The sequence below is a fragment of the Anticarsia gemmatalis genome, chromosome 20 (genome assembly GCF_050436995.1).
Source record: "Anticarsia gemmatalis isolate Benzon Research Colony breed Stoneville strain chromosome 20, ilAntGemm2 primary, whole genome shotgun sequence".
Taxonomy (NCBI): Eukaryota; Metazoa; Arthropoda; class Insecta; order Lepidoptera; family Erebidae; genus Anticarsia; species Anticarsia gemmatalis.
Genome location: NC_134764.1, coordinates 3,143,069 through 3,159,870, shown reverse-complemented (window position 1 = coordinate 3,159,870; position 16,802 = coordinate 3,143,069). Strand labels below are relative to the sequence as shown.

Here is a 16,802-nt window from a genome sequence, read left to right as displayed (position 1 = left end):
GGCGGCTGATATAGACACAATTTTCGTAATTCAAAAAAGAGCAATTCGCGCTATTTACGGCTTAGGAGCGCGGGACTCTTTGCGGGAGGTATTTGGGAAAATAGGTATACTGACGGTGGCATCACAGTATATTTTTGCGAATTTGATGTTCATCAAACAAAACATCAATTCGTTTGCTAAGAATAGTGACATGCATAACATTAATACCAGAAATAAGCACAAATTAGTAGGTCCCTGCAATAGATTGCAAAAAGTACACAACTCATTTGCAGGTCTTGGTGTTCGGTTGTATAACAAACTCCCTAGCAGTGTTATGGATCTTCCCCAACAAAAATTCAAAACAGTTGTTAAAGATCATCTTATTAAAAGGGGTTATTATAAGATTGACGACTACTTAATGGATAAGAAAACATGGGATTAGTTAGTTACGCGTTCTACACAAATCAAGATTAAATATCTATATATTTATACATACATCTTTGCATTATATAAACATTAATCAGTCATTTCAACTCTGTAACAGAGAGGTATTGCACGAGTCTCAGTGGTATTCATTATGTTTTTTTTTCATTGAAATGGTGGGCTCCCATGCTAAGGTTCGTCATGCTCACTAAAATGTCATTGCTTGCGGCGGCGTCGTGTGCCGGGTCACCCCCTTCCCTCTAATATGTGCGAAGGGGGTGATGGCTGGTCCACGCGTCATACTCGTGAACGGGTGCTGCTTGGGGTGACTGGTCGTCCTGGGTGTGGTGACTGCCATAATTTTAAAGTAACTACGTTTCAATAACTGTACTTCCTTTACCACAGTATGCTCTTGAAATGCCTCTTATGATTTCATTACTCTATGTGGGTAGATGCTCCCATCATGCTTCCAATACTATTTATATCTTGTTTTTTAGCACCTTAATATATTGATTTAATTTAATTTATGACCAAAGTGTGTTCGGTAGTGTTGGTAGGTAGCAGCTACTTACATCATCAATGTTTTATACCAGCATAAATATTGTTAAAATCATTTGGCGATTAAAAAGAGTGGCCAGGAGTTTCTTGCCAGCTCTTCTCATTGGCCCTACCTTCCGAACTGGCGGTAAATTCACTCTCTGTATCATTGACTATCATAAGTGTCAGCACTTGACCTAAATGAATAAATGATTTGATTTTGATTTTGATTTTTGATTTTGATCACTTCGTCGCCATTTTGATTGAACACAATGAAAAGTAAGTTCATAAAATGCCTCAATTTTCCCAAAACCTTTCCTTAGATCACCTTTATCAGAATCAGTTTTTATCTATTTAGTAGTTAGTAGTCGTAGTTTGTACCTCTAATAGACAAGTAAACTATCTTTATCTCGTATGTATTTTATTAAGTTTAAGATATTAAATCAAATTACACAATCAGTAAAATTGCTATGATAATAATAAGGAAAAGCACGCAACTCAGTAAAAGAAAATCGGCTTGTTCTTAAATAAATAACCTATGACAATATTCCATAACTGCATACGAGAACGGGTTCCAGCTTCAAAAGCGCGGAGAAAGCGATAGTGTTTGCTTTTTACTTTTTATTTATTTTATCTGTGGTCTTTGTGAACTAACGAGTACGCCAGATGATTCCAGGTTTAAACAAATAAAAAAGTATTGGTAGTAGTTTATGGAAGTAATTGGCATCGCAGGATTTATTGATTAATTTGTTTGAATAATATTCTTGTTGGAGCGGAAGACTGTACTTAAGCGAGTTACAGCGGTGAAGCGGCGTAAAAGGCGTAAATTACTGCTTACGCATGAATAAACTTTGTGATTTTATTATACGACAAATTACTGGCAGTTCTGAAGTAATATGTTTCTTCTAAAGATTAAGCAGTCTAAACAACGGTCAATTTAATAAATATAATTCGTTTGATTCAAATTGTACATCTTAACTTCAGTCATGCGCCGCCGTCATTTTGATATATTGTTTGACGTAAATTAATCCATAATTAACAACTGCATAATAGGTACGGACGAATTGAACTCATTAGAAATTCACAGCTAATAAATAGATTTAATAAACACACGGGTAACAAGCATACTTGTAATAAATATGTACTCGCTTAGAAAGAAAAATTGGCTATTAATTAGATTTCGAGCCAATTAAGTCGTGTTTCGATCCTCGCAATGCTTATTTAATTTTTCATTTTATCGTATGGTTATTGGTCAACCTAGTGTCAAAGTTGATCAAACCGTCCGAAAGTCTTTTGACATGACTTAATGACTGTATTCTTTATTGAAAACCACCGGGACTGACTTTTAACATGCCCTGCGAATCCGCTTAGTTCAAATACCACTGTGTGGTCACCCATCTATGGAATGACCGAGTCAAGGGTTGCTTAACCCACAGATTGTTTACCGACTGGTGGGCGCAACATTCTATCAGAGCCTTAAAGTCGTATTGCTTATATAAGATCACGAAAGTTCTGTCACGAGTGGTCAGAAGCCATGACCGGTACAAAAAGAATAGCCCTAGTGACCACAGTTCGATGGACACCGTTCTTATAAACATTTTAATTGCACTACCGTTTAGAAAAGATAAAAGGAAAACTGTTGTACGTGAAAATGCTGCTTTTCTTTTTGATTTCGTGCTTGGAAGTGTTTAATAAGAAAATCTGAATTGATAGGAAGTTACTTTGGGACCTTTGCAAGAGTTTGGCACGTAAGATGATCATCGCCTTATTAAAAACAAATATAACCGTTTACCATTTTTTACTTTGTGTGAGTCGACCGCTGAAAATAGGTCTTTAAGAGGGTGAGAGTGCGGTAAGGCTAAAGTTATTTTTTAAATATTTTTTTTTAAGTTTTCAGCCAGTGTAGAGCGATTCTTGCTGTTGAAATATTAAAATATCATTACCTATGTTATTTTCACCTCCTTCCTTACTTAAGAAAAAGTAAAGCATTTTCTCAATAAAATCTTGTTCAAAGGCCTATTACAAAACCTTAATATCTATTAATATAAGAGACTAATAAAGGTTCACCACATAAGGCAGTTTAATGATATAATCGTATCGCTAAGTATAGCGTGTTCAGATAAGGGTGGGTGCTGACATTCGCCTTGACAACGCCTATTATGAACTTATAGAGCTAAGGCTTTGGCTACACTGTCTTATGTAACCGATTGACGTGAGATTGTGTGAATAGCTGTAATTATACAGCCTGGTAGTGACGGGGTTGAAAGCTAGCGTCAAGTTGGGCTTTCGTAGTTGGTGGTAATAGAAAAGGTATTCTGATTTCTCATTGTATTATACTATTTCTAAAACTAGAAAGAAAACACTTTGTTAAATGTCCCAATAAAGCGATTCGATTGATATGCTTGTAAAATAATGCACCATTTTTTTTTATAAGTAATGATGAATAGAAAATGTATCCTTTTTAAAGAATTGTACATCAAGGGTTCAGATAACACATAGTAACAATGTAGCACATACGCTAATAATATTTAATTTAATGCTAGTAGATAAACGTAAGCGGCACTTGCATAGTATTCACTAGAGATGAAACGGATATCCGGTAACTATCCGGTATCCGGCCTATCCGGCGGCTTTAATACTATCCGGCCGAATACCGGATAACAACTATTCGGCCGGATGGATATCCGGCCGAAATAAAAAAAAAATAAAAAAATTTTTAGTAATTATTTACTTTATTTAGTAAGACTTATGAACTTAAAATTTTCAAATAACAATATCACAATGAAATAACCCAAAGTCACGCACGTGTCTGCACTGCAATCGACACAATAAGTCAATGAATGAAAGAATTGCTAACTTCGCTCATCAACGAAAAGACCCGAATCAAACCGAGGCCACCCGGTCGTTCGCACGTCGCCTACGCCAAGTGTGTGTGCGCTGCACCAAACGGCTAAGGTCCGCCGAATATTCGGCGGCCGGATATCCGGCTATCCGGCCAGGTGTTAGGCCGAATATCCGGTATCCGGTATCCGGCCAAACTGCTATCCGTTTCATCTCTAGTATTCACCATGCAGTTTTGTCTCATTCATTCTCATTCTCTAAATAAGTCATTAAATCCATAGTTACTTATAGTATTATTTTATATGATTACAATGTATTGTGTACTGTAAATAGATACGAGTCTATTCTTAGTCAGACTAATAAAATCAATACAACCAACATATTTCTAGAACAAAATTAGATGACTTTGCATTCAGACGATTGCCTATCTAAAAATACCATGAAAATAAAATCAAAGTTACCCGCCAAATGTATGTTCCGACATGATAGAATTATTATCTTTGGCAAAAGTCAAGGTGATAGTTCGCGCCCTAAGCATATAACATATAACACTCTGTGATTGTCTATGGTCACGCGATTTCCCGCCATAATGCGGCGTCTTTACTGATGTTTAGATTTAGATTCAATGTCAAGTCGTCTTCAACTATGCTTCAACGTTCGAAGTTGTGTGAAAGTCTGTGGGCGTTAAAGCGATTATATGGAGATTTGCTATGATGGAAAATATTGATTGAGACGTTTGATAAAATGGATGAATAGCGGTTAATACGTAAAAAAGGTATTAATTTCTGGAGTCTATAATGTAACACGTAAAATTCCTCACTGTCTGTAAAAGTTAGTAAATTTTCGTCAATAAATAACATTTATTTACGAAAACTGCTGGTCAGGGGTCTCCTCCCAAACGAGGAAGAGGTTAGGCCTCGACTGCACCACGCTGGCCAAATGCGGGGACTTTATATTGCATGACCTAAAGAAATGCATGAAAAACACGATTACAAAATATTTATTCATCAATAAAAGAAGTATCTAATTCATAAATATCGTACAAAGTGTCAGCAAGCACGGTATGCGCATACATAATAAAATACTTCAACGGATTTCCTATTAGTTTTTAAGTAAAGTAAATACCCTCAATGAATAGTAGTTTGCGCTAAAATAGAGTATCGAGTGGCCGCGAACACGCGATGATGAAAATTTAAACGTTTTTAACCACAACTTGCTGCCGAAGTAAATCTGTTTTAAGTTTGTGCTAGATTGGTTAGTAGTGTTTAAGGAATCAAACTGCATATAGCAAGAATGAAGTTGAAATAAACTTTGTGACCTATTTTAAAAAGTTTTCGCTTTTAAAATGATCCTAGGTATTAACCTAGGATCATTTTAAAAGCTAAAACTTTTCTCTACAGGATACATTTTTTATTTTATTCTAATCTTTATTATTCAATAATTATGAATCATGCTTAATCTAAGCCCCACAAAACCGTTTAAATACATTTTATTACACATAGAGCCATTCACAGTTACGTATGACTGTATATCTGTATAAATTTATATGCATAAAAATATATCAAAACTCAGAGTTTGCTTATAATCTAATCCTGTAAATTATGTACAGAAAGAGATTTTATCCCAACTTCTTTTTCCAAACTTTTATCCAAACTTTCAAAGCTTATTTTTACCCTATTTTCATTTCAAGAATGCAGCACTCAATCATGTCGTTGTATTGTCAAAGGTCTAACTACTACGTCATTTGGGATGACATATTGATTAAATCTAACTTCCTATTGGCTGATAAAATCGCGACATCAAACAGTGCCGCCAATATGTCAGTTTCGATGACTTGGAATGTCTTTGAGAGCTTATCATGACTCAGGTCTGACTTCTGACATAATTATTGATGAGTAGAAATTGTCTAATCAGTTAACGATTGTTAACTGATTAGAGTCAGAGGTGTGGAGGTCGAACGCAATATTTTAGGCGTAGAAAGAAATTTATATTCTTTTATACATCCGTTATTAGGAATTGATTAAGACAAGTCTGAAATTTGGAATAAATTATTGACGCTATACCTATTCTCACGCTTATTTGTATCAGATTATTTAGTGCTTAAAAATACAAATTGGATTTGATGCGCTTCGCTAAAAAAAATAAGATATTATTAGAGGATTTGAATATTTTCCATTACTTTAGGAAATATACATTTGCATGCTGCAAATTCGAGACTTTTCAAATTCTGATCACCTTAGAGGTTTATTGTGTATCAATTTATCTTAAACTTAAACACTCTTTTATTAGATCACATGTACGTAATTCCTTGTTTCAAAAACCTTCACAATTTAAATCCTATCTTACATAGAAACTAAAATTGTAATTCATCAGAGCGACACTTCCAAGTAACTTTAGATTAGGCATTACCGGCTAATTTAGTAGTTGGAAACTAGTCGGAACTAGGGCGCCCTCTCGCCACACATTGAGCACATAACTTAGAACATATATGGCAGTACCTATGCATGGTAAGTATTTCCTCAGTACTTTACAGCCAGACAACTTATTCTAAGTATGCACTATGTATTTAAAGTATATATTAAAACTAGAGGCCGCCCGAGACTTCGTCCGCGTGGAAACCCTTCCCGTCCCGTGTATATTCCGATCCCTCGGGGACTCCGGCATAAAAAGCCTATGTGTTATTCTGGGTCTTCAGCTACCTATAAACTAAATTTCATCGTAATCGGTTCCGTAGTATTTGCGTGAAAGAGTAACAAACATCCATACATACATTCTCCAAAACTTTCGCATCTTCATAATATTAGTAGGATAAGATAATTTGTTTTGAATAAAGTAGCTGTAACAAGCAATCTACTATTGTATGTAGCTCATTATTGGATTATCGTCGTCGGCAAGGGAAAGGATCCTTTGGTATCTCTGTATTGTCGGAAACTGTGCCCTGGCATACTGCAACGGCCTTAGTTATGTTGACGAGTCCTTAAGCATGCTATATAATAGTTAAAAACAGTGTACACTTGCTTGTAGAGAGGTCAAAAATCCTTAACTTGCCGATGCCGATGAAGGGTTGGCTTAGTCAACGGGTAAATTATGTTATAAAATCTATACTTTGCGTAAGTCTTCAGTACATTAGTAGAGTTGAAGTTTAACCTTTCGGCATCTTGTATTTATAAGGATTTAATATAGTGTGTATAACTTCGCCTGTAGGTTCCTCGTATACGGGGCTCCATACTAAGTAGTGGGACTATTGCATTTATATGTTCCACACAGTTTGGTTCACAAGTATTGGGTTAATAAATACCTGTAATGCGGCGGTAACCCAGTTTTTAGTTTTCGTTTATCGCTAGTTCCGATTTATTGCTGTTCGAGTGCGCTTTTGAAATATCTTTGCCGCAAGGTTAGGTGTTCGATTATGGATGAAAAGTTCTATGGAGTTAGACGTGAGAAGAACTGCAAAGGGGCCGAACGGAAGCTATACACTAAATTGACACTATTTCGAAAAACAGTTTCATTAGTTCAAGAATAGTTCCAAAGTTTCTTTTCTAGTTCATTTTGTTGTAAGTTAGATTTGTTCATTTATAACTCGAACCTCTTAAATGAATCCTTTTCATGATCTTTGGTTTGTATTTATATATTGCAGATGATTAAGGTCCAATGCTACGGCACTTCTTCTCATAGCTCAAAGGGCCTTTAATTTAGGTGTGACAACCGCGACCACAGTTACTACAGATAAATGAAAAAAAATCGCCGTTAATCCTTCTCAAACATTGTCTATGAAATATTAATTTAGTAAAAGTTAATTATAATACTAGATTAATAAAGCACGTTTTCTGTCCCTACAAAGTTATCTAGGATGGAGTGAGCGGGAACTCATTGTAGCGCGTCCTTGCATGCCGAAACAGTTTCATCACTGCGCATGCGACTCATAAAAATAAATTTCCTAATTCCTACTCAAGCAATACATAAAGCATAATAAATACAGTATTTTATTAAAGACTCTAAGTTTTCCTGATACAATTTATAATAGTAAAATGAAAAAATGGATTTTTTTCTACAGACGTGTAAATGAGAACGTTTTTCAAACTAGTTTTAATTCGTCTAGGAATAATTAATTTAAATTTCACGCTTTATGTTTACGATTAGCAATTTAAAAATTTAATCTAAAATATTAATTCAGTAACTTTTTTGCATACAATTTTTGCATAGTTCCACTTTACTTTGTCTATCAGTGTAGGATGTACAATTGAACTTTTATAGCCGAAACCGAAAGAGAATTCTTAAGGGTTTCTTTTATTTAGCCGACAGTATCCCACTGTGGCTAAGGCAGTAGACTTGTAGATTCCATCCATCCTTTTCTGTCTCTGGCCATTAGATACGTCCTGCAACATTCAATAAAAGAAACACTATTGCAATTGCATCATTGTTATTAAATACTAATGGACTGGGCCACCTTCGGCGCGTAAAGTACAATTTTATGTTTTTGATTCTATTTTCTTCCAATTTTTTATCCCCTAGATTCCATACAAACCTTGTCCCGACGTGTGACGGTTACAAACATATGAAAAAAATAATTTAGTTTTCAAAAGTTATGCGCGTACAGTACATACAGTTCAGTGATTTATTTTTATTTATATAGATAAGATCTAAGTCAAAAATAAATTGCATAAATAAACTAATGATCCTGTTTACCGAGAATCCCATGAGATTCTATTCATAGTTTCCTCATAACTCATCTGAACATAAATACGACAGATGTATTCAACGAATGCTAATTGATCAAAGACAATAACTGATGACAAACGATGTCACTCTATTGTCTGTGGCGCTGTCACGTTCATTTGACAGTTGTTGACTTTACAATGCAATGGTTTATGTAATATATTTTAAGATATAGAGCGCTTATTGTGCTAAAAAACAGGGTAAAATCGCAAATCCTGAAATCTATACACCTTATATAACGGGTTTTTTTTTTATTATGAAGTTTGCACTTCACCATCATTTACCATACTAAACTATAGAGTTACCTTCGTTAAACTGAATAATCCCGATAAAATGAAATTAACCGTGCTTAAATTTTGCATCTTAGTATTATAAAATAATCTTTTGTAATCACTTAAATGATGATTATGTGCAGAAAAATATTGTTTTACTATATTAAGGACGGAAACAATAACATATATCTCCTTATTTTGTTGTTTTTTATATATTTTTTGTTATTTCCCTAGTCATCACGTATCTAATGCGAGAGTTGGTAGTTAGATGATACTGCGTCGTTGAAGTGATAAACAGATATGTACGTGGGCGCACGTTTGAGCTCGTCTTTATGAGATAAACGCTAGTTTTGAGTCGTTACTCTACGTCTAGAGTATGAGTAAAAAACGGCAGGTAAAGTTTTGTGCACGATTTTGTTTAGTAACGGGAGTAAAGTTTGACTTTTAAAATTTGCATTTTTTTTATGAATAATGGAGCAAAATTCAGAAAAATAATTCTGGATTATACGTATAAAAGTAAAGTATAAAGTAAGTTATGATTAATCTTTAATACCCCGTATATTTTCGTAATAGTACCATTTATGAACTAAAAATGTTCACTTAAAATCTTTCTGAAACTACTGAATTAAAAAAGAAAACATTTAGTTAAGCTATAATTTTGTATTTTTCTATTTAAAAGACGACAATCATATACGTCTTTTCCTCTCTACACAGTTTCTTACACTCTCTATTGAATTTTTTCCTGTAACTGGGTATATCCCCAAGTGTACCCATTACTTTCCAGGGGGACTATCACGTATCTCAGTTGTCAAATATTTGAAAGCCACTATACTGTACATTGCTTTCTTCCTTAGAATGAAGTGATTAACACGTTACGTCAAAGCAGCAATGTACTGAATAGTGAGCATCAATTTGACGTACACTAGTTGTCAAATGAGATACGTGATAAGCCCGCAGGTTACCCTTTAAGATGGACATAGCCCGAAACTAGTTCTAATATAAATAAACATGGTGTAATTAAACACGGCAATGACCTTTACATCGATACTGGTTAGGAAGGAAAACCCGCGGAAAACCTTTAACGTACCGTCGAGATATCCAGTTTGACTTTCTTCCGTGTTTTCCGTAATCTACGGAGAGGAATGATAGAGGTAGTCATACTTATACCCACTGTTATATCTTGTTAGACAAGTATAAAAAACAATTTGATTTGATCTGAAAAATAAGTATATTATGTAGATTTTTAAGAACCACAAACGATGATACCAATTCGACAAACGTTTGTTTTATAAACGGATGCGTACCTACTTATTAGTAGAATGCATAGATAACATGCTTTTGAAGAAGGACTGTTTAAAAAAATAATAATATGATAACATTTGATAAAATTTAATCACAAAATTACGTTTTGACTTTCAAAATAAAGGAATGTGTCCTTTTTAGTATGTAAGCAATAAAAGTACATGACAATTGCACTTTAGCGTTAGCTAGTTTTAACAAATGCTTTTACTAATGAAATATTTCTCACACGGGACCCTAATAACAACATCCTTATTTTAAACTTTATTCGTTGTTCTACAGTTTCCTTAATCGTTTATAATAACTTCTTAAATCACCAAGGTCACTCTTGTAATTTAGCGCTAATTCTGATCTTTATCTATGGCATAAAGTTCATGAGATCTTAATTATAAGATTTATTGTCTATGATAAAAAAAAATATCTTTAATTTTACAGTGAGATTAAGTTATGTTTTTTTTAACTTAATAGAGCAGAGGAATCAAAGTTCATCTTAAACACAGACTTAAGCAATTGTATATAAACAGGACTTTTATTTGACGAAGTAAAGTATATCAGATTTTAGAGGAAGTGAATAAAGAGTAGACTTTAGAAGATACATAATCTCGAGAAATTTAACCTTAGAAAGGTAAACATTGTCAATAAAGTAGAGTTCTCTATTATTATGTTATAACTCAAAGCCTTGTATTCAACATCATATTATTAGAAATTCACAGATTCCTGAATACGTTATAAAATCTACAATCCAATCTACAACGAGTGAACCGTCAGCTTATGATTGGAGTGCTATTCTTCAGTAAAACCACATAGGGTGCCATAACTTCACCTGACAAGTGGTAAGCGCATATTATATCACAGTTTGGGGTCAAGCAATCAGCGCGGTTCGCACGGTGCACGCGTGATCAAAGACCCGCCATAATGGCAACACCGAGAGACCGCCGCTCCGCCGGTGAATCCGTGCCCTTTCACTTTCTCGATCGCGGTACCATTGTTTCACGATAAAAGAGAAATGTTATTTATATTTTGATTATTTTATAGCCTTGTTTAGGGAATGTTATGGTCGTTGTATAGTTTATGGAAGTGTGATTAAAATATTTTGTAATTAATTTTGGGGCTCTGCTCAATGTTATGTCATACCGTTTTTAATTACTTAAGAACGATTTAAAAGACAGATTTTAATTAATGTGTAACACCATTTTTTTTAGTCATTCATTTTATAGTAACGTTTGTTGTTTTCATTGTTTAAAATTTGCGAAACCAGTATTTTCAGTAGTAGTCATGAATATACTACACTTTGATACTTGTGGTTACTACTGATTTGACTAGTAGATCGTAGATTTCTATATCGTATCAAGTGACATAGTGGGACCTCGCTCACACGAGGTGGGCGCGCGACCCGCCACGACGACGGACAGCTTGTTCCGCAACTTTTTGCCGCTCGAGGCTCTTCGGAGAAATGAAAGCTGATGCACAGACGATCACACCAACAGCCTATGCTTCCGCTCCACACGGAACTACTAACGACACTGCCAACACCGGTCACACTGGCCACCTACAATTTGTTTACAAACTCTTTTTAAAAATTAGAATGTGTAGTGGGGCGCTCTGTTTGGTTTTAAAATGGCGCCAATTTATTCACGACATGTTATTACGCAAGCGTATCGGAACCAATTTACTGTCATTGGCTCGACGGTTTATTCGATAATTATTATTTGCAGTTTACAACGTAAAAAGCGTAAAATTGCGTGCTTATTTTATTTTTATTGATACACATTGTTGATTAAAACTGCATAAAAGTAGGTTTCAGGAACTGTTCTCTAGCAATTTTTTCATGTAATTTGATTTGTATCGATATTGGTATATCAAAAAGATTTTAACGAGAATCGTTAAACATATCATTTACAACTATCGATATAAGATCTCGTATCAAGAACTTTGGTGGTCGTCACTTTCGCGTCATTCGCCGCCCCCGTAATTACTCAGCCAAACGCCACATTGACTCGAGTACTCGATACTGACAGGACATAAAGTTCACAATCGGTTATCGACGCTTCAAGAGTAATTGGCCGTTTGTTTTTTCAATACAATATTTCTTTGGAACTTTCAATGTGAAAGTAATCGATAATTACATGTTACATAAAGTCTTATACCATTGCCGCCATATTCGAAGGGAGGTAAGATTTCGTGAAATATTTCGCTTCATTCATATCCAGTTTCCTCTGACGTTTGAATCAAAGTGCTAATTTTGTTGCTATTTATGGTTATGGCTGTTAAAAGTTTATTTCTTGAGGTTTTACAGGCTAACGTTAAACTTGTTTGAGTTGTTTACAATTCAGGTGTTATTCATGAATTGAGTAATATACATACAAGAATTTATTATAGTCTATTTTACCAATCGAATAGAAAAGCTTAATTAGAAAGATGTTTTATAAAAGCAAAACCAATAACCGATTTGCTGCAGCTGGTTTTATGACCCAAGAGTCTGTCATAATATCAAAATAAAGAATGTAAAAATATTATATTTGCTTTCTACGTTAGCAATTACTTGATGGCGTCTATCTCAGGTCCAATTAAAATGCCTCGTCAGTTTTATTGCCACTCATCAAAAATATAGTTCACATAGTTTGAAATATTATCTAACTTATATAATAATATAATCTCCGAACAATTTTACGCTTATAATAACTATTGCGCATACAGAAATAAAATATTTTTGTGTAATTAAAATATTTATTATCACGATTCGTATTTTTAATCTAGGTTTGTTCGTTTATAATCTGTGTCAGTGTAGTTCAGGATCGCTACTCTATTTGGCGGGAATGTCTTTGGTATTAAATTAGTCTAGATTGTAAAAAAGTAAAAACGTAATTCTTCTCATAATAAAATTACTTTTTCTATGTAACTGTTATACAGTTGTATTATATTTTATTTTTACATTAAGAAAGCATTAAGATATGAACTGTTGATAATGATATGAATTAAAATGCCTTATAAAACCTCTACTATTTGATGTTCCTTGCAGTGCATAATTGATTAATGATAACGGATGAATTTAGCAGAAGGAAGTTGTGAAATGAATCGGAAACTAGGAAATGTATGTGCATACAAAACTATGAAAGTTAATTATTTAATCATCACTTACTGGTCGATTTGATGTTATCTGGCTTAACGATAATACCTTCGGAACTCCTGATTCATTTAGAAAAATACATAGATACTACTACAGCATGACCATGGTGACTATTTAATTATATAGAGGAAAGAAAACTCATATTCTGGCAGAAGTACAGGTAAAACTTGATACTTAACTGTGTGTCTCTGAAGCCTGAATATAGCAACAAGCCACATTCCAAGAGCACAGATTGTATAGACGGGCTCCTATTCTACGACTCTAAGTATCGTATTTTTCTTGAGCAGCTACTTGTAGCTATATTCAGACAATCGATGCTATACGAAATTTGCAATTTTACCGAACATAACAGTATCTTAAAATATATTCGCTCACAGTAGCCATATTATTCCTAACAGTAAATCAGAGATGAATAATTGCTTACAAAGTCGCATTTCTCGTGAACCTCAATAGCGACATTAGTATAGAGAAACGTTGATTTTACATAAAATGTTGATATGTTTATAATACAAAAGGCCGATGCATCAAAGATCGTGTGTATCGTGAGACTGACGATGACAAGAGAGTGTTCCTTGTCACATTGTGTTGTGACGTCACTGCTAAGAAAGTTCTAGAAAATCGCGGATATTTGTGTGAATTAGATTAGCTTCTGTCGTGATATTTGGATTACCAATTTGATGGTCACAAATTTGTTTTGCAGACATTTGCAGATATTTTCGAGAAATTAGATTTGTTTTTATAATTTTAAGACGTTGCTATGGGTGCCAGGATACTACCCACTGAAATAAGTGTTAAATATTTAAACTAATTACTTGAGTTCCAATTTCTAACCACCTGTTTTATATGCGTGACAAGTTTACACCAATCAGTATAACGAATACGCAGTCACTAATTAAGTAAACCTTTGTACAAAAGATAGCCAATATAATTAATATTAAATAAATATCAGAAAGGAGGAAATCTCAACCGAAAACTTTGACAATAACCTTCCAGTCGTCAACATAGACATATCAATCTAATAGATAATAAACTGGCAGAACAAATTAACGCAAGTGCCATACAAAACAATAATATAACAATTTAATAATCGTATCATCAATCAGTTGTTGGTATCTGATCGCACTTTCACTGACTACGGACATTGTGGAGTACGGAGCGATGAGCGAAGCGATTAGCGGAATATAAATATGAGTGGAGATGTATAAACTATGGCAATGATGACTATAGTTTTTGGACATTTGATTGTTTATGTTGATTCCTTTTATGAATCGGGAATTAAAAACTTGTTTTATAATATACCTATAAGCATGCGAGCGATAACACAGATCACCTCTGGGAGAACTTCGTAAAGTTTCATAAACGTATTCACAATCACCGGAAAAGTATCGTTCAGCCTTACTGGAAGAATATTGACTAACTTTTTCTTTGACGCTTGATTGATAGAATAGTTTGTCCAACAGTTCACGGCTTATAGATATATATTATGTCTGAAATAACTATTCTATGGATAAAATAACTGAAAATCTCGCCAATACTCTTCCAAAAGTGGTAAAACTAACCTCTCTATCCTTTTATCATTGTGAAGTTAAAGTCCGGTTTCCACCAAAATGAAATACCAAAGTATTTAGTTCGCGCTTGCAAGTCTAACGAAGTCGTTAACGAGTCCGTTCCGCTTGCAGTGGAAACCAGGCTTTACAATCGCTACACTCTCCGCTTCGGTACTATAGCATCAGTCTTACACTGATATATGTGGGAAGAGAGTCTCTACCAAATAACATACTAGTTTCCACTGCCAGACATCTATTATAATACCTGCAGTTATATAACAATGATATAACGGACTTAATTTAATGAGTGCTCAAATTGAATCGTTAGTAAATAATATTGTATTTTTTCTGTTATTTGCTTTAAGTGAGTCATAGAGTTGCAAAATATTTGGAATTCGAGGCTTTTGAGTTCATGAACTAGTATCTTTTGAGGCTACTTTTTAGTTAACAGTGCTTTGACTATTTTTGTTCAATACCTGTTTTGCTGGAAGACATTTTTTTGGTATCTAGTTTCCGTTTGGTTGCTAATTAATATACTATCTATTCATCTATTCTGTTAAAGAAAATCGTTAGTTAATTAGATGGCGCCGCAGATTTCTGATCGATTGGTCTGCGCTACTATATTAATATTTATTTTTGTATTGTGTGCAAAGTAAATAATTATTTATTTGTCTTTGGTTACAGGTTGAACCTGTGAAGGATTTAAAAACAAGTGAGTATTTTTTTATATCTAATTTAAGACCTATATTTAGGCATCGATAATAATTTGTCTTTTATTTATACTAAACAGCAGAATAAACAATTTAAACAACATATTTAAAAGTATTTAAATAAATTCATATGACACGTTCCTACAATTTTTTAAACTATAAACAGATGCAATGAAACAGACTAACATTTCTAATAGCACAGCACATAATCCGGCTGACTGGCTTCAGTTAGAAATGCATTACAATCGCACAAACGTTTCACACGTAGTTCAAATCAAAGATGTCTACGTAAATGTTTTGTACATACATTATATTATGTAGAGTTCGTGTGTTTGCCGCACGAACTGCTATTTACACCTATAATAAAAAGAGCGTGACTTCTTACATGTATGTTGTTGTTTTCCATCACTTTCACTGTTTCTCTTAGTTTGATATATTTATATTGGTGATGGCGTTTTTGTGCTACCTATTGTTAGTCTGATAATTTAATAGAGAGCCTAGGCATACAAGATATATCTAGATTATAATGAACTAGAGGCCCGCGACTTCGTACGCCTGGAAATTCCTCCCGTGTAAATCTCGATCCCTCAGAAACTCCGGGATTAAAAGTAAACTATGTGTTATTCTGGGTCTTCAGCTACCTACATGCCAAATTTCATGGTAATTGGTTCAGTAGTAGATGCGTGAAACAGTAAAAACATCTAATACGCTATTGCTCCATGTAAAATACTAGTATTCAGCTGCATTCGGAGAGCTGCAAGTCGATTCCAATGTAGTTAGCAGAAAGGCTAGTCAGATAGTATTGTTAATGATAGTAGTTTTTCATCAGCTTAGAACTGGCTAGAAAAATGATATTCTTCATGGGTATCAGGATTTATATAATATTAAGTACTTACAGTTCCAAAGACGGGTCTTACATACATACAATTAATATAAGGTTTACGGTACAAAGAGGTACCGTAGGCTTTATATTAATCGCGTTTAAGACCCGTTTACAGTAGAATAATGAGCTAGCATTATATTTAATCATCATTGTTCCTGATAATAGGCCAGCAAAATTAATCTACGTCGCACAAATTGACAAATTTTCATAGCATCGTAACCTAACCTAAAATTAAAATAGATTTCCTTCCAAAACCCTACAAACTATTCCTATGACTGAAACCAAGGTTCACTAGAACATTATTTCTAATACCTAGCCTATAACTTGTACACAAAGATCGTACCCATCATTTTCGCATCCCATAGTCAAATTTCAACGAAATACGCGTGCCCGCATAAACTCGTCCCTTTGGTGAACACAAAATGATAATTTCACGCATAATATCCTCGTAAATATGAAGTTAGCTGT

At 34.2% G+C, this 16,802-nt stretch overlaps 1 protein-coding gene across 1 annotated transcript in view; it reads left to right on the top strand.

Annotated features, from left to right (window-relative positions):
* LOC142981377 (uncharacterized) overlaps nucleotides 1-16,802 on the top strand; it is a 110,161-nt gene that overhangs the window by 45,548 nt on the left and 47,811 nt on the right. Inside the window, exon 2 of the mRNA XM_076127264.1 lies at nucleotides 15,426-15,453. The gene's annotated coding sequence lies outside the window, so the exon portion shown is untranslated. The remainder of the gene's footprint in view (nucleotides 1-15,425; nucleotides 15,454-16,802) is intronic.